Below are 21,486 nucleotides of genomic sequence, written 5' to 3' on the forward strand. Positions count from 1 at the left end.
GCTTCAAGAGCATTACATGTTTCTCTAATTTAATCCTACAACAACTTTAAAAGATAGATACTATTCATATCCTCATTCCTTGAATGAATTTTTTTTTTAATGGAGTCTTGCTCTGTTGCCCAGGCTGGTGTGCAGTGGCTGGTGTGGAATGGCTCACTGCAACTTCCACCTCCAGGGTTCAAGCCATTCTTGTGCCTCAGCCTCCCAAGTAGCTGGGATTACAGGCGTATGCCACCACACCCAGCTAATTTTTGTATTTTTAGTAGACATGAGGTTTCTTCAGGTTGGCCAGGCTGGATTCAAACTCCTAAACTCAGGCGATCCACTCACTTCAGCCTCCCAAAGTGGTGGGATCACAGGCATGAGCCACCATGCCTGGCCCGTTGAATCAATTCTTGAAATATTTTTAATTCCTTAGAGACATCAAATATGCATGTACTGGATCCTTTTTGTTAGCCTTCCAAGTCTGTATTTTTCGCCCTAGTTATTTTAAATTCTATTCATTTATGTTTATTTTGCTTGAAGTATTCTGTCCTCTCTTTTATCACTATATTTCAGCAGTGTCTATTCTCTTTATCCATGCTTTCAGTATGGACATCATATTTATGATTTTTAAAAATTCAAGGCTGGGCACGGTGGCTCACGCCTGTAATCCCAGCACTTTGGGAGGCTGAGGCAGGTGGATCATGAGGTTAGGAGATCAAACACAGGAAGTAATTAAACAAGATCCCTTGTCAAGTAATACACAGAAACTAAAGAGGAAAAAGAGAAGCAAATAAGGTATAAAGAATATTCACTAAAAAAGTTGGCACAAAGGCCTGGCCCTTAGCCATATTTTTGATGACAATTTTCATCTGCTTTGTGCCAACTTTTTTAATGAATATTCTTTATACCTTATTTGCTTATTTCCTGTATTTGAAAAAGGTGTGTTCTTTTTTGACTGGTTTTATACAAGATGTTTGTTTGGAGAAGGGGCCAGGCCATGATTCAAGTCAGCATGAATTATCCATGGTTAACAGAAACATTCTTTACAAACTTGCTTTTCTAATGTGGGTCACACAGATTTCATGAATTCCAATCTTCATTTAAATAAGATCTTCAGTTGATTTAGGTGCACTCAAAGTTCGAGAAGCACTGCTGTATAACTCAACGTCAATTTTTATACTGAAGATGAGTTATTTTTTCCTCTACTGCTCCCTTGCCATCAGATAAGTGGAGTTCACATTACTCCATATTGTCTTATTGACAGATAGCTTCCTGAAACTATGGTATATTTCTGTGATTGTTCATCCATGCCTACATGCTTCTTAATTGTGTGACAACAGGTCCAGGGGAGCCCTTCCTACCAGCCTCTTTTCCAAACAGACATCCTGCATAAACCCTGTCAAGAAAAAGCACACCTTTTTTCTAAAATGAGAGATAATTAAAATAAATCCCACATCAGAGTAATACATAGGAACTAAAGAGGAACAGGAAAAGCAAATAATGTATAATGAATATTGACTAAAGGAAAGTTGCCATGGAGTAGATGAAAATCGTCATGGTTGCAAACAAGAAAATGATGGTTTTTGACCTTCAGGATGTGCCACTGCTGAGATTCTTAAATTTTAGCATGCATCAGACTGTAGGGGTGGAAAAATTCCATCTCCTTTCTCTTAAGGTCCTGCCTGAGCTTGAAAATTTAATTGATGTAAGATAGAGTAACAAGAGAAAAGTATAATACAGTTTGACACGGCATGTGAGGCTTCGTAAAGAAATAAAGACCCTCGGACTCAGAGTCACTTTCTTATATACTGAATTGGACAAAGAGGAGTAAACCATGAAGAAGAATTCATTTATGTGGGGAGGCTTAAAAGGTAAATTATTTGAACAAAGTCCGTATGAAATTCTCCTGGTCTTGACTTCTCCTTGAGGATAAAAATGTTGCATTTTCCACATGGGAATTTCATGTTTTGTTTTAAGAAGCAGCAGAAGGTCAGTGATTTCCTTGGCACCTGCTGTCTTTCAAGTGCCTTTAATTTAAATAGTGACTATGTCAGTGTAGCCTATTTTAACTGCTTCAATAATCACCTGAACTGATACTAAAACACAGATTGTTGGGAGCTACACACAGAATATCTGTTTCAGCAGATCTGCTGTAAACTCTGATAATTTGCATTTTTAACAAGTTCCCTGGTGGTTCTGATGCTTTTGATCCAGGAACCACACGTTGGGAACCACAGCTCCGAAAATCTTTGCTGTTCTACTTCATCTGAACTGCCCCTGCAGCATTCCCTTTGCAGGACATGCCTTTCCCATATTGTAACTTAGGTTAAGATATGTCCAATTTTTTTTTTTTTTTTTAATATAAAGGTTGGGGCAGGGAGTGGTGGCTTATGCCTGTAATCCCAGCACTTTGGGAGGCCAAGGTGGTTGAATTACTTGAGGCCAGGAGTTCAAGATTAGCCTGGCCAACATGGCATAACCCTGTCTCTACTAAAAATACAAAAAAAAAAAAAAAAAAAAAAATTAGCCAGGCATGGTGGCACACCCCTGTAATCCCAGCCACTCAGGAGGCTGAGGCAGGAGAATCACTTGAGCCTGGGAGGTGGAGGTTGCAGTGAGCCGAGATTGTGCTCCCGCACTCCAGTCTGGGTGACAGAGTGAGACTCCATCTAAAGAAAAAAAACCAAAATACAAATAAACAAACTAATATACATATATAGATGGATTAGGTTTATTTTTCTTATTAATATTTTAGGTTTATTTTTTTTATTAATATTTATTTGGGGTAATTTCTATAAGGACAATTGGGGGGTAAGTCATATAAGGACAGTGCCATCTCTACCTTGCCATTTAAAAGTCTGAACTTCATTTTTTTTTTTTTTTAATTATACTTCAAGTTCTAGGATACATGTGCAGAACGTGCAGGTTTGTTACTTAGGTAGACACATACCATAGTGGTTTGCTGCACCTATCAACCTGTCATCTACATTAGGTATTTCTCCTAATGCTATCCCTCCCCTAGCCCCTGACCCCTCACAGGCCCCAGTGTGTGTTGTTCCCCTCCCTGTGTCCATGTGTTCTCATTGTTTAACTCCCACTTATGAGTGAGAACATGTGGTGTTTGGTTTTCTGTTACTGTGTTAGTTTGCTGAGAATGATGGTTTCCAGCTTTATCCATGTCCTTGCAAAGGTCATGAACTCATCCTTTTTTATGGTTGCATAGTATTCCATGGTATGTTTGTACCACATTTTCTTTATCCAGTCTATCATTGATGGGCATTTGGGTTGGTTCCAAGACATTGCCATTGTGAATAGTGCTGCAATAAACGTAAGTGTGCATGTGTCTTTATAGTAGAATGATTTATAATCCTTTGGGTATATACCTAGTAATGGGATTGCTGGGTCGAAAGGTATTTCTAGTTCTAGATCCTTGAGGAATCACCAGACTGTCTTCCACAATAGTTGAACTAATTTACACTCCCACCAACAGTGTAAAAGCATTCCTATTTCTCCAGTATCTGTTGTTTCCTGACTTTTTAATGATCTCCACTCTAACTGGCATGAGATGGTATCTCGTGGTGGTTTTGATTTGCATTTCTCTAATGACCAGTGATGATGAGCTTTTTTTCATACATTGGTGGCTGCATAAATGTCTTCTTTTGAGAAGTATCTGTTCACATCCTTTGCCCACTTTTTGATGGCGTTGTTTGTTTTTTTCTTGTAAATTTGTTTAAGTTCCTTGTAGATTCTGGATATTAGCCCTTTGTCAGATGGATAGATTGCAAGAATTTTCTCCCATTCTGTAGGTTGCCTGTTCACTCTCAAGATAGTTTATTTTGCTCTGCAGAAGCTCTTTAGTTTAATTAGATTCCATTTGTCAATTTTGGCTTTTGTTGCCATTGCTTTTGGTGTCATCCTGATACCAAAACCCGGCAGAGACACAACAACAACAACAACAAAAGACAATTTCAGGTCAATATCCCTGATGAATATTGATACAAAAATCTTCAATAAAATACTGACAAACCGAATCCAGCAGCACATCAAATAGCTTATCCACCACAATCAAGTCACCTTCATCCCTGGGATGCAAGGCTGGTTCAACACATGCAAATCAATAAGTGCAATCCATCACATAAACAAAACTGATGAGAAAAACCACATAATTATCTCAATAGATACAGAAAAGGTCTTCGATAACATTCAACACTTCTTCACACTAAAAATTCTCAGTAAATTAGGTATTAATGGAACGTATCTCAAAACAATAAGAGCTATGTACAACAAACCCACTACCAATATCATAGTGAATGTGCAAAAGCTGGAACCATTCCCTTTGAAAACCGGCAGAAGACAAAGATACCCTCTCTCACCACTCCTATTCAACATAGTATTGGAAGTTCTGGCTACGGAAATCAGGCAAGAGAAAGAAATAAAGGGTATTCAAATAAGAAGAGAGGAAGTCAAATTGTCTCTGTTTGCAGATGACGTGATTGTATATTTAGAAAACCCCATCGTCTAAGCTCCAGGTTTCCTTAGGCTGATAAGCAACTTCAGCAAAGTCTCAGGATACAAAATCAATGTGCAAAAATCACAAGCATTCCTATACACCAATAATAGACAAACAGAGAGCCAAGTCATGAGTGAATTCCCATTTACAATTGCCACAAAGAGAAGAAAATACCTAGGAATCCAACTTACAAGGGATGTGAAGGATCTCTTCAAGGAAAACTACAAACCACTGCTCAAGGAAATAAGAGAGGAGAAAAACAAATGGAAAAACATTCCATGCTTATGGATAGGAAGAATCCATATCATGAAAATGGCCAAACTGCCCAAAGTAATTTATAGATTCCATGCTACCTCCATCAAGCTACCAATGACTTTCTTCACAGAATTAGAAAAAACTACTTTAAATTTCATATGGAACCAAAAAAAGAGCTCTCATAGCCAAGACAATCCTAAGCAAAAAGATCAAAGCTGGTGGCATCACGCTATCTGACTTCAAACTATACTACAAGGCTACAGTAACCAAAGCAGCATGGTACTGGTACCGAAACAGATATATAGATCAATGGAACAGAACAGGGGCCTCAGAAATAATGCCACACATCTACAATCATCTGACCTTTGACAAAGCTGACAAAAACAAGCAATGGGGAAAGGATTCCCTACTTAATAAATGGTGTTGGGAAAACTGGCTAGCCATGTGCAGAAAACTGAAACTGGACCCCCTCCTTACACCTTATACAAAAATTAACTCAAGATGGATTGGAGACTTAAATGTAATATCTAGAACTATAAAAACCCTAGAAGAAAACGTAGGCAATACCATTCAGGATACAGGCATGGGCAAACACTTAATGACTGAACTTCATTTTCTATTTTTAAAAACCTTGCTTTTATTTATTACAAAATTAATTTATTCCTTTTAAATTCCAGCAGTAGATGTATAAAATAAAAATACAAAAGTGTCTCTCAAAATACGTCTATTCTCATCCCCCAATCCCATCATTCCTAAAATTAGTCAATCTAAATTATTTCATGTTCATTTTTTTCTGATTCTTCCTATGTACGTGAAAAAACTGATGTGTATATAATTTTTATAAAATGAGGATAAGAGTTTTTACATCTTTTTTTTTAAAGTATGTCTTTAGCTTGTTTCTAAGAATAGTTTCTCTTTTCTATTTTGGAATTTTTTTTGCAGTTTTATTGGAATGCTGTATGTATATGACTGCTAATATTTTGGAATTTATTGAGTTTTTTTGACAAAACACATAGTCAATTTTTGTAAATATTGTATAGATATTTTGGGATAAAAATATAGAGTTAATAAGGTGAAAGTGTTCTTCTGTCTCATATTTATTCTCATTACCATCTGTTAAATTAACATTTTATTATTCAAATCTTTCAATTTTGTATTTTTTGCTGTTTGCTCTCTCAAATCCCCACACGTGTTAAAATCCCCACATTATTATTGTTATTATTATATCAATGACATATTGGCTTTAAATTAGAGATTAACATTACTATTATTCCCCACTTATCCTTTTAAATATGTGTCTGAAATGTTGTTTTCATATACTTTTTGTTGAAATCTAACATATGTAAAGTTTACAATTCATGACTCTACATCTTGATGACATCTCACAAATTGTACATCACCTGTGATACAGTCGCTGACATCAGGTTATAGAACTTATTAGTACAATAGACACCCACATGGGATCTCATGGAGTAAGATTTATGAAAAGTACCTATTAGGCAGCTTTTCCCATCTTTGGGGCACTGGACTAGGTCATGAATGGGCATGTAATCCCATCATGGGGACTAATTTGATAGGGGTACTTGGACTGCTTTTTTGAGAACCCCCTTTCCTCAGCATCACTGGGACATTTCCCACTGGAGACAGAATAGGGAGAATATCCCTACATGTTGTTGCCAGCCTTATTGCTGCAAGGAGAAGAGAGCTTTCTTGAGAATAGAACTTACCCCACAAAAATAAAGATGAGAAGAAGATAAGTGGAGCCTCAGTGTGAGCACATCATCTGCCTTCTGGATAAAGCCAAGCCTGCAGATTCATTCATCTCTACAGTCTCCTGGGACAGAGCCTATGGCCTCCTTTATTGCTCAAGCCAGTTTAGACTAAACCCTGAGTCCTCTGATTCCCATACACACCCTATGAGATTAATATAGTTGTCTTTATTTTACAGAGAAAGTAACAGAACCAGAAAGTTGAGTGATGTGATCAAAGTTATACAAGCCGGTCAGAACATTTTGACTCCATGTTGAAAAGTTCTTGAGTTGGGGGTGGCATCCAGGCTTTCTACAAAGCACCTTTAATCTACTTACTGTGTCTCCCATGGTTGCACAAACTGTGCATTGTGCCCATGCAAATCCTCTAGCCCTAGGTCACCTGCCTTGCTCACACCTTCACTCCACCCCTCCCCTCTTTCCCTATTGACAACATTCATTCAGCCTCTGCTCTCGCCTCCTACTGGGAGGTGTCACAGTGGAATTGAGTCTCTTGTGGGAAGAGGTGCTCATTCCCCATAGACATATGAAGGAGTGCTGCTCCACGTTTGTGCTCTTGAGCTATCTCACCTGAGGGGCCAAGTTCAAGCCTCTTTGGTTATCACACAAAAATGCAGAAAACCACTGTATGAAGTGATTTTATGTTCGCCAGGCAGGTATTCTTCAGGGCATATGATTCTATGCCATATAATGTTACAGAATCAGTGCTCTCTAAATCACTTAGTTGTATTTATGAATAGGTAACTTTTGAGTACAGGTGAATCTTCTGATAAAGTAGTATGAAAATTAAAGAGACAGAGTCAACAGGTACAAAAGTGCAGATTCTGCTCCTGTGCGTTTTGGTGGGGCTTCTGTTTATAGTGGTCCTCACTGATAGGTGAGGATGCTGTTGAAGTGATGGCTCAGTGTTCAGGAGTTACTAGGCTCAGCTGAAACATTTGAATCAGTAGTTTTTAGTTTGATGCCAGTCAATTTCTTTTTCTTTTCAGAGAAAAGTTCAGGCAAAAAATAGAGGTAATAAGTACTTTGCATGCCCTAATCATCAAATCCTGGAAGTTCAACTGGAAGGGAACTTGGTCAGTAAGTTCAACTCTTACCTCCTTTCACTGGCAGACTGAAGCCTAGGGAAGGGAATGATCTGCATAAATATTTCTTGTTAGTGACTTATCCAAGACACCGTGAGAGTCTTCTGAGGTATACAAAAAAGATGGAGCATTCATGGTAAATTGTTCTTTTTTTTTTTTTTCCAGAGACATGCTCTTCTTCTGTCACGTGGACTGGAATGCAGTGGTACAATCATAGCTCACTGCAACCTCAAACTCTTGGGCTCAAGCGGCTCCTCCCACGTTGGCCTCCCAAAGTACTGGGAGTACAGACATGAGTCACTGTGCCCAGCCAGTCAATTGTTCTTTAGCACTCATGACACTTTTGATCCATTTCATGTTGTTAACCAGTCGTGTTAAGGTTTTCTATTGTTTATATGATACTATAAATTATCTAATTTTCAAAACCCACCTACTTTTATATATTTGGAACTGAATTCATATTGGTTTTTATTCCCCAGTATAAATGGCTTTGAAATATTTGATCCTACAGAACTTATTTTACTAATTTTAGACTTGTTTTGCACATAAAATATAATTATTGTGGTTAATCCATGCATTTAATTTTAATACACGACTATGGTCAAACTCATGAGTAGTAGAACTTGTTTTCTACTTTCTGCGAATGTCCTACAAACCTGCACAGATCTGCACTGAGGACAACATTGTATGTCTTCAGGTGTGTCTTCTGTCCTCTGGGTTCCTCACTCCCCACAGTAAATTTTCTCTGGTTTTCAAAATATCAGGCAAAGCTAGTAGGCCTCCATTCTAGTACTAAGATGTCAAGTTCCTTTTAACATGGGCAAGTCAGCCTTCCTCCTTCTGCCTTTCTGTTTCCACCTGATGGCCTTCCAGCCATGACATCCTGTGATTGTGGTTATTCTCCCTGCTTATTTTTCAGAAGTAATCTTTCTCTCATTTAAATTTCTAAAGCACTCGTTATTACTCCTGCTTCCCAATTATGTTGTGTTCTTTTCTTTCAGACACTTCTTTAAAGGTAGAATCGTGATTTTCTTCATATCTTTATTCATTTATTCAACAGATACTGATTTAGCATCTATTAATAACCTTGGATGTTTGTATGCATTGTATATATAACAAAGAACCAAAGTAAATTTTTGTCCACCACAGGTTTATATTTTAGTGAGAGATTTAGAATTATATGTATATTTAATTTCAGTTGGTGATAATGGAAAAAAGGTAGAATAAGGTATAAGAAGTAGGACTTCGAGAGCACTTACTGGCTAAGAGGTCAGAAGCTATTTTGTGTAGCGTGGTGAGCCCTCTGTGGAGGGCTGGGCTCAAATGTGTTCCTAGGCAAACAGAGCCTAGAAAATGGCAGGTGCTCAATCAGTGCTTGTTGCATAATTAATGATTAAATGAGTCAGGACAGAGAGAAGAGGGAGACAGAGGGAGAGAGTGTGAACTTTTACATTACAGATTCACAGTGACCAAAAAGGTGGGCTTTTTCTTATGTCATCATGGTCACAAGTATGGGCCATGGAGAAGTGGCCTTCAAAAATTTCCCATCCAGGCCAATTTGAACATAATTGTCCAAATCCAGAGTGGGCAGAAATCAGTGAGCCTGGGGCAAAATTCACATGTCTACAGATCATTTAAGATAGATACATCTAAACCACAGTGCCCTTTGTGTGTTTCTGCAGAGTCCTGTCACCTTTAACCAAGTCACATACAGACATTTAAACCTGGTATTTATGATAAACATTTTTAATAAATACATATCAATTCTGCAGTAATTTTGAATTTTTTGGACAATACCAAAATTGTTGGAGTGTTTTTTGCCATCTATCTTTTCTTTAACATTTTATTTTTTGAGGTTTGAAATTTCATATTTATTTAAAATTGAGAAAAATGGATGCCATCTACATGTCATGAAAATAGAATCTAAGGTATAAAATATTTGTATTTGCTTTAAGGCTATGTCTAATTTTCAAACTATATAATATACAAGATGAAATAGAAATGTAATATTATTTAGTTCTCTTCAGATATTTCTGAGCCAGAATATCACTTCTCCCTTTATATTTAAAATATTTATTATTCCAAGATTTTGCCATTCTCCAAAATTGCCGAAATAAATTTCTGACAAGATGGGCTCCTTTTCTCATCTTCTGCCAAGAATTTCTGGGGTGAAGGCAGACTGTAACTCTCTGCTAAGGACTGTGACTTCATACTTTATATACTACAAGCAGAAAAATATTATAGGGATCCAATACTGAAAATGAAAAGACAAAATCAAAGCTCTGTGGTTGAATTCATCCTCCTGGGCTTTTCTAACTTCCCTGAACTCCAGGAGCGACTCTTTGGGATTTTCCTGGTTATTTATGTGGCGACCCTGATGGGAAATGACATCGTTATAGTCGTCATCTCCTTAAACCAGAGACTCCACGTTCCCATGTACCTGTTCCTCCTGAACTTATCTGTGGTGGAGGTAAGTTTTAGTGCAGTTATTATGCCTGAAATGCTGGTGGTGCTCTCTACTGAGAAAACTACGGTTTCTTTTGTGGACTGTTTTGCACAGATGTATTTCATCCTTCTTTTTGGTGGGACTGAATGTTTTCTCCTGGGAGCAATGGCTTATGACCGGTTTGCTGCAATTTGCCATCCTCTGAACTACCAAGTGATTATGAACAGAGGGATTTTTATGAAATTAGTAATGTTCTCATGGATCTCAGGGATCATGGTGGCTACTGTGCAGACCACTTGGGTATTTCGTTTTCTGTTTTGTGGCCCCAGTGAAATTAATCATCTGTCTTGTGAAACCACAGCAGTATTAGAGCTTGTATGTGCAGACACCTTCTTATTTGAAATCTTTGCCTTCACAGGCACCATTTTGATTGTTATGGTTCCTTTCTTGTTGATCCTCTTGTCTTACACTCGAGTTCTGTTTGCCATCCTGAAGATGCCATCAACTACAGGGAGACAAAAGGCCTTTTCCACCTGTGCCTCTCATCTGCCTAACACTGTGCCAGGGACAGAGTAGGTACTTTAGAAAAACATTTTAATTAATAATAATAAGACAATCAGAGGCAAGATGTTAGCTTCAAGATTTGGAGCAGATTCAGGGTGGGTTAGGCATAAGACTGAAACAGAGAGAACTGGTAATGGAATAGTGCTCATGTGGAAGCCTCAGGAGGGTTCTGAAAATAAGTGGGTGGAAGTGGTGGTTTAATTGATTCCTTCTTGTGTGTATGCCTAAGTTACCTTAGTGCTCTGTTTGTTGCATGCACCCTTCAGATTATCTGCCCAGTCTCAATAAGTGGTTTGACCAGTTGGATTCCAAGACCTTGGGCACCTCTTTACATGTTGGTGTAGTCAGTTACAAGGGATGTTCCCTTTTTTGTGAGTCCAAATATGATATATTCATAATGAATTTCCAGTATCTCAGGGTTAGCAGTAAAGGTAGTAGTATTTCAGGGAACATCTAATATCTGATTCTTCCTGTAAGATACACAGTAACTGGCAGTTTAAAATCTTATTGAATTCTTCTCCAGATGGGAGGTCTTTGGCTTTTGAGGTAGTCCTAAGCACCACTTCCCAAGGTCAGGAATGCTGTACACATTCTCTTTTACTTTATTTTATTATTTTATTTTATATTATTTTGAGACAGAGTCTTGTTCTGTCGCCCAGGCTGGAGTGCAGTGGCACGATCTCGGCTCACTGCAAACTCTGTCTCCTGGGTTCAAGACATTCTGATGCCTCAGCCTCCCGAGCAGCTGGGATTACAGGCATGTGCCACCATGCCTGGCTAAGTTTTGTATTTTAGTAGAGATGGAGTTTTGCCGTGTTGACCAGGCTGGTCTCTAACTTCTGGCCTCAAGTGATCCACCTGCCTTGGCCTCACAAAACGGTGGGATTACAGGCATGAGCCACCACACCCGGCTCACATTCTCTTTGCATTTGAAGTGAAGTAATGATCCGTAGTCCTTGGATAGTCCCTGGGGTGATAGTCAACTGAAAATATGAGATCGGTGACTTTTGAGAAAGAAACTTGTTATTCTGCGGATCTATTTAGCCATATCTCTCTATCTATATGCATATCTTACCTCTCTGTATCTACCTATATCTATCTATATCTATACATAGATGAAGATATATACAATTTCATTCAATCTAAATATAATGTAAACAGTTTTTTGTTCGTCAAACTTCTAGGTCTTAAAACTGTATGTTTGTGACACAACACTACATCTAACTCCTGGGCTGAATGATGGTGGTGGGCTTATTGTGGCTTGGGTTTTTGGTGGTGGTTCTAGTTTTTAAAATTGTTTGTGCTATTTACTTTCCAAATATGGGCAAGTAGATGACTTAGAGTTAATTTTTGAGGGATATCACCTTGTTCATTAAGAGGTTTATGACTGGGTGTGGTGGCTCACACTTGTAATCCCAGCACTTTGGGAGCCTGAGGCCGGTGGATCACCTGAGGTCAGGGGCTCGAGACTAGTCTGGCCAACATGGTGAATCCTTGTCTCTACTAAAAATACAAAAATTAGCCAGCTGTGGTGGCATGTGCCTGTAATCCCAGCTACTCAGGAGGCTGAGGCAGGAGAATCACTTGACCCTGGGAGGTGGAGGTTGCAGTGAGCTAAGATCGTGCTATTGCACTCCAAACTGGACAACAGAGCAAGACTCTGTCTCAAAAGAAGAGGTTTATTGGCAAAGTAGGGATTCTGTGTTTTTTTGTCCTTTAAGTTTTGGTTATACTTTATTGTCCAACCTGGTTTGGGAAGGAACATCACTGATTCATTTTAAGACTTTAACAATCATTTTGAGTAGGAAAACTGGTGGGAACAAATTTTAATTAAGTTTTTATATTATTGTTCAGTAAGGCAATTATTCCAATTTTTCTGACAGCTTCAAAACAATATTTTGAGTAAAAGATAGTGTGATATTAATTAAGATTAGGTATATATATTCTGCTAAATGCAAGGGAGGTCTTATAATTTTTGTATATTATTTAGGAATATGCCATACATGCATGTAACCTTGTGATAATGAGACTTAAAAAATATTTTGTGATGGTTTAACACACACCAGCTTATTTTTTTTCCTGAGTCTTTATTACATATTAAATTTGGCTTAAACACTTGAATCACTTATTGTATTAGATTCATATCAAATAAATTGATTTTATGTTTAATAAATTAAGAAATAAGATTATGTTAATTCTAAATGTGTATAGGCATATTTGTATTTTGGCTATTCATCGATTTGTAATGTCTTTTGAGGACATAGAGAAACATTATATTTCAGGAATGGTGACTTGGAATTATGTGCCATGGAGGGAAATGCAGTGGCCAATGCAATTATTCATGAATTGAAATGTCCAGGAGCAATGAGGGGTGATAGTCATAAGGAAAATAGAATTATATTGGTGCTACTAAATTGCATTGATCTTCAGATAGATAACAAAAGATGTGTGCAATTTACAAACCATTGAAAACAAAATGGTGAAAGCCAGAGAGTCTTTCAGTAATTCATGAAGAGATCCTCATCTCTCACAATGGGCAAGCAGAAAAAGCTGAAGAACAGTTAGAGTTCAGTAAGTCACAGTGGCTGATCTTCAGTGACACCTGCATGTTTACTCAAGGCAGGTATGTTAAGCCAAAGCTGGAGCCAGAGTTGGAAAAATCTGCACTCCATCTGCATCGGATCTGTCTGCGTTTGTGTCTCTGTTTAGTGTTACTCCTCCCTCCAAGGGTGCATTTGGCATGGCCTCCTACAAAGACCAGGTCCGTCTTACTGTCAGAAGCCTGCAAGATAAACTGCTCCCCTCCTGCTAAGGGAGAAATGGTTTTCAACATTATGGTCCCTGATTTTGTCATCCTCTTTGGGATTCTAGAGTATTTCCCACACTTGTGTCAAGCTTTATGGGGGAAGAAAGCATGTGAATTCTTTTGTAGACTATCTGGGACTCCAGCTGGTTACATATGATGGCCCATTTTGGTGCACATTTTAAACGGATGGGCAAATTACAGTAAGGAAAATTCAGAGCTCAAGTGGTTAAGCTGCAATTATAAAATTCAGCAGAGTCTTCTAAAGCTCTCTCTATATTTCTCTCTTTTCTTTTCTGCCTGCTTTGAATCTGCTGTTATTAAGCTACTGGTGTTGAGATAAAACTGACTATTTTAAGGTCACGTAAAGATTTTTAAAATAAGTTTAGTCAGTTCTGGCTAAAATAGGAACATTAGAAACTAATTTGAAACTGAAGGAAAAAAAAAGATAGAGGTCTTTAAAATAAAAACTGCTAGAAAAACTACTTTACTCAAATTCTGGCCCTCAGCTTTCTGTGAATTATCTATTGGGGCAAACAAAGTTTAGCCGTGTAAACAAGTTCCAATATCATCAGACATAACTTGGATCCAGCTATCTTTTATAGATTGGTGAATTTGTATTACTATCTTATGGCTAGAGTTCTGAGGGAAAAGCTATTGGATCTTCATTTGTGCATGTGTTTAAACATGTTTAGATATGTTTGTGTGATGTATATGTATTATCTTCCATGTTGTGTTGGCATGCTACCAAATTTACTTATAAGTAAATGAGTACACATAAATTAAATCCAAATGCTTTTCAAATTCACATAAATATTTAATAAATAAACTGGTTTAAAAATCAGTGGTAAAATAAAAACAAAAATGTCTTCAGAATCATCAGTACACATTTGTGTCTGGGTAAATGAGTTTTATATCTGCCTCTGCTAGATTTTTTAAGGTGTCAGAGTCAGGCACAAAGGTTGTGAGACTGTAAACCCAGCCCAAAGCCGAGTAATCTTTATTTGTGTGATTCTTTTTTTTTTGACAAATAAGACTAATTTAAGATTGTTGGTTCATTGAAAACAGCTGAATCTTGTGAGTTATCAGCAAAATGACCTTGTGTTTAAGGTTCTTACTTAGGTATTCACCTAATATTCAGACTTAAAAAATGACTAACGTGGAAATAACTTTAAATAATGATTAGCTTTGTATAATGTCTCAGTTTTCAAAAGTAATTTAGATAAATTTCTGAAAATAAAAAATTGAATACATGTAAATGAGGTAAGTGCTTGTAAGTGGACTTTTCATGCGATTTAAAATCTTAAAATTATTTTAAATTGAATAATTGATACTCATTGGGTGTCTGTGTCATTTCCAATTAAAAAAAGATTATGACATGTGAAAACATGTTTCCAAAATTGTGCAATAGTTTTATTTATAAAATGCTAACATCTGATATAGAGTTCAAGATTTCTTGTTTCCTAGGTTTTCACTAAAATGTAAGGTAACTAAGAATAATAATTCTAATTAGTGTATAATTCTGTAAGTTATTTTCTTACTGAGAACAAAACAATTTTATGCAATTTGGAGGTTATTTGCAAGTTATTTATTTAAAAAGTAAAAAATCATTAAGTAGGGAAGAATGATGTGAAAAAAAGTTATGAATATGAAGATATATTTTTGGTAAGGAAATTTATAGAGAAATGAGAATAATTTTATGTGAAAAAGGATCTTGTATGATAAATTTTTGTCCTAAAGTAAAATGACTGACTACTGAGAAAAGAAGGAAGTACACCATTAGTCAGAAAGTCCAAGCATGTCATAGATGGTCTCTGTATGTCATGATAAAGTTCATGAAGGGGACTTTAAGAATTTTGTATGTGATGACTATAATTAAAATGAAATTATTTATAGTAGTCTTTCTAGGATTGATCTCCTATGTTAAAATAATATTTTTAAGGTACTTATTTGTTCTTAATGATATTCCAAGAAATTTTTTTTTAATTCTGTAATGTTTCTTTTGAAAACTTCTCAGATTCACATCTCAGAAGATCAACTTTTATTGTGTCTTGACACTTTCAGCTTTTTCTCCCTTTGAAAAGGCCTGAGATAATAACTCTCCTTCAGCTTTTTCATCACCTCCTATAACCTTTTCCTCCAGTTCTAACAGTTGTTATTGCCTAATGCTGAAATGTTTTATCTTGAAGGTTAAAAAAAAAAAAAAATCAATGTTTTCTTCCAGTATGACTTGATTCTGTATTCTTGGTTTTTCTTGACATGTCTAAAATGTTAAATGTAATCAGGAAATTTCTTAGGCTGTTCCTAAGAGTCATATATTCCCCTGCCATACTTATAACCTTGAATACACTCTTCCTGTGTCCGATTGCTGCAGGAGAGGCAAGTCCCCAAAAACTGGGGCTTAGCCCAAGAGGGTTCTTGGCTTCACCCAGGAAAGAAATCAAGGGTAAGTCAGTGTCATTAGACAGCAATCTTTTATCGAATGGCACTGCTCCTTGTGGAGCAGGGCTAACTCACAGACAGTGTGCCCAGAGTGGTCAATGTATGAGCTCTTAGAAACTGTATTTATACTCATTTATACCCACTTTCAATTACATGCAAATTAAGGAGTAGGTCAATGCAAATTGAGGTGTGGATTATTTATACCTATCTACGAAAGGGGTGGTAACTTCTGGGTCATTGCCAGGGAAAGGGGTGGTAACTTCCATATTGTTGTCATGGAAAGGGGTGGTAGCTTTTGTGTCATTGCTATGGAATTTGTAAGGTGTCATGGTGCTGGTGGAAGTGTCTTATGTCAGTGAACAATGAGGGGATCTAGGGATTGTTTTTGTCACCATCTGTTGGTTCCTCTTGTTTTATCACTTTATCCTGCCTGGACCAGATCTTGTTTTGGTCAGCAGGTTTGTGACCAGAAAACAAGTCCTACCTGTCTTCTATCTTATTTCCACCTCAGAGATTAGATACTCTTCCTTTATCTCCAGGGGGCTGAAGAAGGGCAGAAGTCCATTGTTTCTTGCTGATTTTATGGGAATAGGCCTTGCATAGCATTGGAGGAGTAAAAACTTCTGGTTACGTGATTTAAGAAGCCCAATGATAGGATGTCTTTAATTTTTGGGTCAGAAGACAGGATGGGTTGGAAGCCTTGTGCCAGCATTGTCTTTATGTAGAATCTAAAAAATATAAACATTACTAGGAGGAAAAATTACAATTAGGAGGAATAGAATAATTCATGTTCTTATTCCCATCCACAGCATCATGTTATTTATCTATGTATTTGGGAAATAATAGCTTAAAGTCCTTTAGGGGTTTATAAGTATCTCTGTGCTCTTTCAGAGACCCCCAGTAAACTTGAACTGTCAAGTCCAAATGAGCCAGGGAGTTCACAAGGGCTACTGAAAGAAGGACAGCTCTAGTATTGATGGTGAGCTTTTCCATTTCTCACTGGAAACAGGACATTCTCATTGTCAGTGGCCCTTTTGCTTATAGTAGGCATACTGATTCTGCTCCGGGGCCAGCAAGTTGGGGGCTCTTGTCTGAGTATCCTGGATACCGATTTTGCAACACTTTCTCAGGATGGGTAATCCTGAGGGACAGGGGACTTAAAGCATTCACTAATGGGCTCTTGGCAATTGTATTTATACTCATGTAAACCCAATTTTAATTGCACACAAATTAAGGAATAATGCAAATTTAAGGGTTGGTTATTTAGAACTTTTTAGGAAAGAGGTGGCAACTTCTGGGTCACTACCACGGGAAGGGATGGTAACTCTTGGGTAATTGACATGGCATTTATAAACTGTCATGGTGCTCATGTAAGTGTCTTATGCCAATGAACAATAAAGGCAGTTAGGAATCATTTTCATCTTTGCTAATTTCTTCACTTTATCCTGTCTGGACAAGATCCTGTTTTCGTCAGTAGGGCTGTGACCAGAAGAGAAGTCCTTCTGGTCTCCTACCTTGTAATTTAATTAAAGCGCTTTTTAAACCAAATTTAACTCTAAGGTTATCTCAATAGGTTTCTTATAAGGAGATGCAGTCACATTGCAGAAGGTTTCTCTTTGTCTTTTTGGTAACTAGTTTAAGATACAACATTTTACATTTTATCAAGAGAATTCTTATGTTGTCTTTATCAGGTTTTCAATTGCTTAGAAAAATTGAACTTTAAAAGAGTTAAGGTTTTTACATCCATGTAACTCTCAGTATTGGTTTTAAAGTCTTAATCATCACTTTGGTTAAATGAGTAACTATTATTTTTACAAAGACTGTTCTGAACTAATGTTTAGAACCTTTCAGCATCTTTGACAAAAATCCTTAAAATTGAATCCTAAATTAAGTCCCTGACTTATTTCTGGGGTGTATCAAAGCTATAAAAATTAATCACCATAAGGTTATAAAATATTTTACAGCTTCTACTCAGGTCATGGACTCCAGTAACACTACCTCCAGCCCCTTAAAAAAGTTCTTATTGGGTACTGTTAATTAATCCTTGTGCTGTTAAATTGTAGGGCTTTGACTCTGGGCTACACATATCACATCTAAAGAAGGCACCAATTCCTGCCAGTGTTTGTCACCAAACTCAAGTTAAACCAAAGCTTTGTCTTTAGATGTGGGCAAAGATGACAGATAAAGTAAACTGCTTTCATGAGACATAGGGACAGGCCTGTATTCAAAAATATTAAGATTCATTGAATAATTTTGCCTCTATCTGAATTAATATAATTTATTTTATGTGTTTATATTAAATAATTTAAATAGTTAACTATTTGTGAGCTTATTTTTCTTTCATTCTCAAAATTAGGCAGGGCACTGGAAGTATTGCATGAGATTGTAAGGGCTGGTTTTGAGGAATACAACTACTCAGACCCTCCAAATCAAGGATGGGTAGACAGATGCCTCAACAGCTAAACAAAATGCTTGTGTTTTATATAGCTAATTGATACAAGTCAAGATTATAGCAGCTCAGTGCATAGAATGTATAGATAAGTCAATTTTGTAACCTTGTCTTTTGGCTTCGGTTTTTGGCTCTTATATTACTTAAAGGGGGTTTTAAGGGTCAGTGAGTGCCTGGTCACCTCCACTCCAATCTGACCTAAAATGTTTAATTGGCTGTAAGTTCTTTGACTTTATGACACTTAGCCACAGGGGTCCCACTGAGGGACATGATGGACCCAGTACAGGTAGCGTACCACCTCAGCATTGATATGGAACAAAATAAAACCTTGGCCATCAATACTGTCTCTGGCTTACTTTGACAAAAAGCGGGGACTATAGACTAAAATATGAAATTTGAAGTCCCCCAACAGACTGAATGAATACCCCTCTCGGCCAAAGGGAATTAAAAGAAAACCTGAAAAACAAGTTCAGTCCATAACGGGAAAGCAGGGAGGTCAGACACACCTCACTATACTGTTCCCTTCTTTGGAATTTAGGCACAACTGACCAGCATTAACATTAAAATAGAGATCATAAGACAGACAGAACAGACTCTTTACAGCAATAAGTTACCAAATTATAAACAGGACCCAAGACCATGCTAAGCAAGAGTTGTCTCCACCCCAAGGTAAACAGAAGCTTATTTTACATGCATGCTTGCTCAATATACATGTGTCAAGATCACTTCATAAATATTCATAGTCCCCCCTATAGCTAGTTAAATATGCAAGTTTAGTCATCCTGTTGTCACATCCCTACAAGAACCTTCGGTACAATCGACAGTGGGGAACAACCTAATTGATTTCTGAGTTGATGCTAGGGCTACTTATTCAGTCCTTTAGTACTCCAAAACCAAAGAATACTAAAATGACTATACCCATGTCAGAGGTTGCAAATGGAATGCAGCAAAAGGTGTTTTTTTGTTGTTGTTGTTTTGTTTTGTTTACAACTTTAGGAACATCAGCTGGGGGACTTGGGATTAAGACACAATTTTCTCTATATGCCAGAATGTCTCATTTCTCTGTTAGAATGAGACTTGCTTTGCCAGCCAAAAGAAGAAAAGGAAAAACTCTTCCCTCTGAGAGTTTATGAATGATTTTCTCTTTCCAGGTCCTCATACCCCGTGGAATGAGCCCCTTCACCCTTTCTATCCAGGAGATAAGGTGCTATTAAAGTCCTGGAGAAACCAAGGGCTGGACCAAGAGCTAACCAAAAAGTAGACAGGACCTCATGATGTGCTGCTAACCATACATTCATCTGTCAAATTGGCTGGACTTAGGCCCTGGAAACATCACACTTGGGTGAAGGCAGCCCCTCCCAACCTGATACCTCGGGTGACCAGACAGTTTGGTCATATAAATCGAGAGAGGATCTAAAACTCTTATTAAAGAAAAATTATATTGATAAGTAATACTCTTCTGTTAACATTAAGTTCTTAATGAAATTTACAGGCATAAATACCTTCTTTATTTTTGCTAAAAATAACCTTTTTGTTGAATGTGCAAAGTTGGAGGCTTCGTTCCAAAATAAAACAGACTGTTGGGTTTGAGAGGAACTACCCCTTTCTTCTACTGCAGGCTTGCCCTGGTGCATACAACTGCTAACCTGAGCACTTGGAGTCATTCTTATACTTGGGATGAGAGTACTCAGTCATTTCTTTTCTATGATTATAGTACCATTTACAGTGAGTTCCTCACGTTTGAGGAAATCCAGAAGCATATTGTCTATCAGGTTTATTAGCAGGTTAATGCCATCCTTGCATAGGATATGCCATAAGTGATGGGATAGAATGGTTGATGGTGGAGAAAATCCAGGTAATGGGTTAAGCACCTCTATGCATCAAAAAACAGAACAACAGTATACTCCACACTATCACTCATGATATGGAATGGTTACCTCTTCAACAATATGGCCAAACCCTTTGGCTGACTGATAATATGTGGATAGGAAGACACAATCAGAATATCCTCCGTAGCAGAACCTACCCTTCCTACTGGGATTAGTTATGGGCCTGTGACACTCATCGTTGGCCTTACTTACCTTATAATCGGATTAGAAGATGTACCTTGGGGCTCCCTTACCTACCAGGATGTATCCTGTTCCATCTAGACTCTCTCCCTGACAACTGGGAAAACATAAAGGCTTGAAATCACTGTTAAAAACAGGCATCATGGTGGTTTTATCCTCTAGCCAGTTTTTACCCCCCAGGCAGCAGCCAAAGATCAAGAATTACAAGTACAGGCTTTGGCTAAACATATGGCCACCACCAGGCACTTGTAGTCCCAGCTACCCAGGACGCTGAGGCAGGAGAATGGCGTGAATCTGGGAGGCGGAGCTTGCAGTGAGCTGAGATGGCGCCACTGCACTCTAGCCTGGGTGACAAAGTGAGACTCCATCTTACAGAAAAAAAAAATGTGGCCACCACCTTTAATAACAGCCATCATGCCATCACCCTTCTCACTGAAGAAACCTTGCAGATTAGATAAGTGACTCTACAGAACTGTATGACCTTAGATATCCTGACTAAAGCCCAAGGTGGCCTTGTGCAAAATACTGAATGTTGTGTATATCTACCAGATATTTGTCACAGTATAACCCAAGCTATGCATGCATTGGACACCCATATTTCTGCTATAGATATCCTTTCCCAGGACCCTGTAACAGGGTCAACTTCCTAATACGTCATATACAGTATGGTTGATATTCAGCTCATTATTCTCTTTGGCTCTTGTGGACTTCATTATTACTGTTATACCCTTTGTATAGGATGCAGGACAGACTTTCTCAAAAGCATTTATTTTTGCACCACAATGCTTCAGCAAATTCCTGTTGTGAGTCTGAATTCAGGAATATTTCCATTTCCAGGTAAATAGATTCCATTCTGATACCCCCTAACTATACCCCTTTTTAGTGGGAAGTAGCCAAATGGACTGTTTTGCCCCCTTTCCATAGTAGTAGAATGTAACTTGACAGTGGGGAATTGTAACCAAGTATCCCAGCCTCCAAATGCATTTTAAAACTTTTTTTTCCTTTCTTACTTTCAGCCTTGAGACATACTTTGAAACTCTGTTTCTCCCTCTCCCACCAGGCACTTCTGTGACTAGTGCTCTCTTATCTAATTATGTGCTTGCTTAGAA

At 37.7% G+C, this 21,486-nt stretch overlaps 1 pseudogene; it reads left to right on the top strand.

The window, feature by feature from the left end:
* Positions 1-9,864: 9,864 nt before the first annotated feature.
* On the top strand, positions 9,865-12,290 carry LOC103240943 (olfactory receptor 10A3-like; annotated as a pseudogene).
* The last annotated feature ends 9,196 nt before the right edge of the window (positions 12,291-21,486 follow it).

This window comes from Chlorocebus sabaeus, chromosome 1 (assembly GCF_047675955.1).
Source record: "Chlorocebus sabaeus isolate Y175 chromosome 1, mChlSab1.0.hap1, whole genome shotgun sequence".
Classification (NCBI taxonomy): domain Eukaryota; kingdom Metazoa; phylum Chordata; class Mammalia; order Primates; family Cercopithecidae; genus Chlorocebus; species Chlorocebus sabaeus.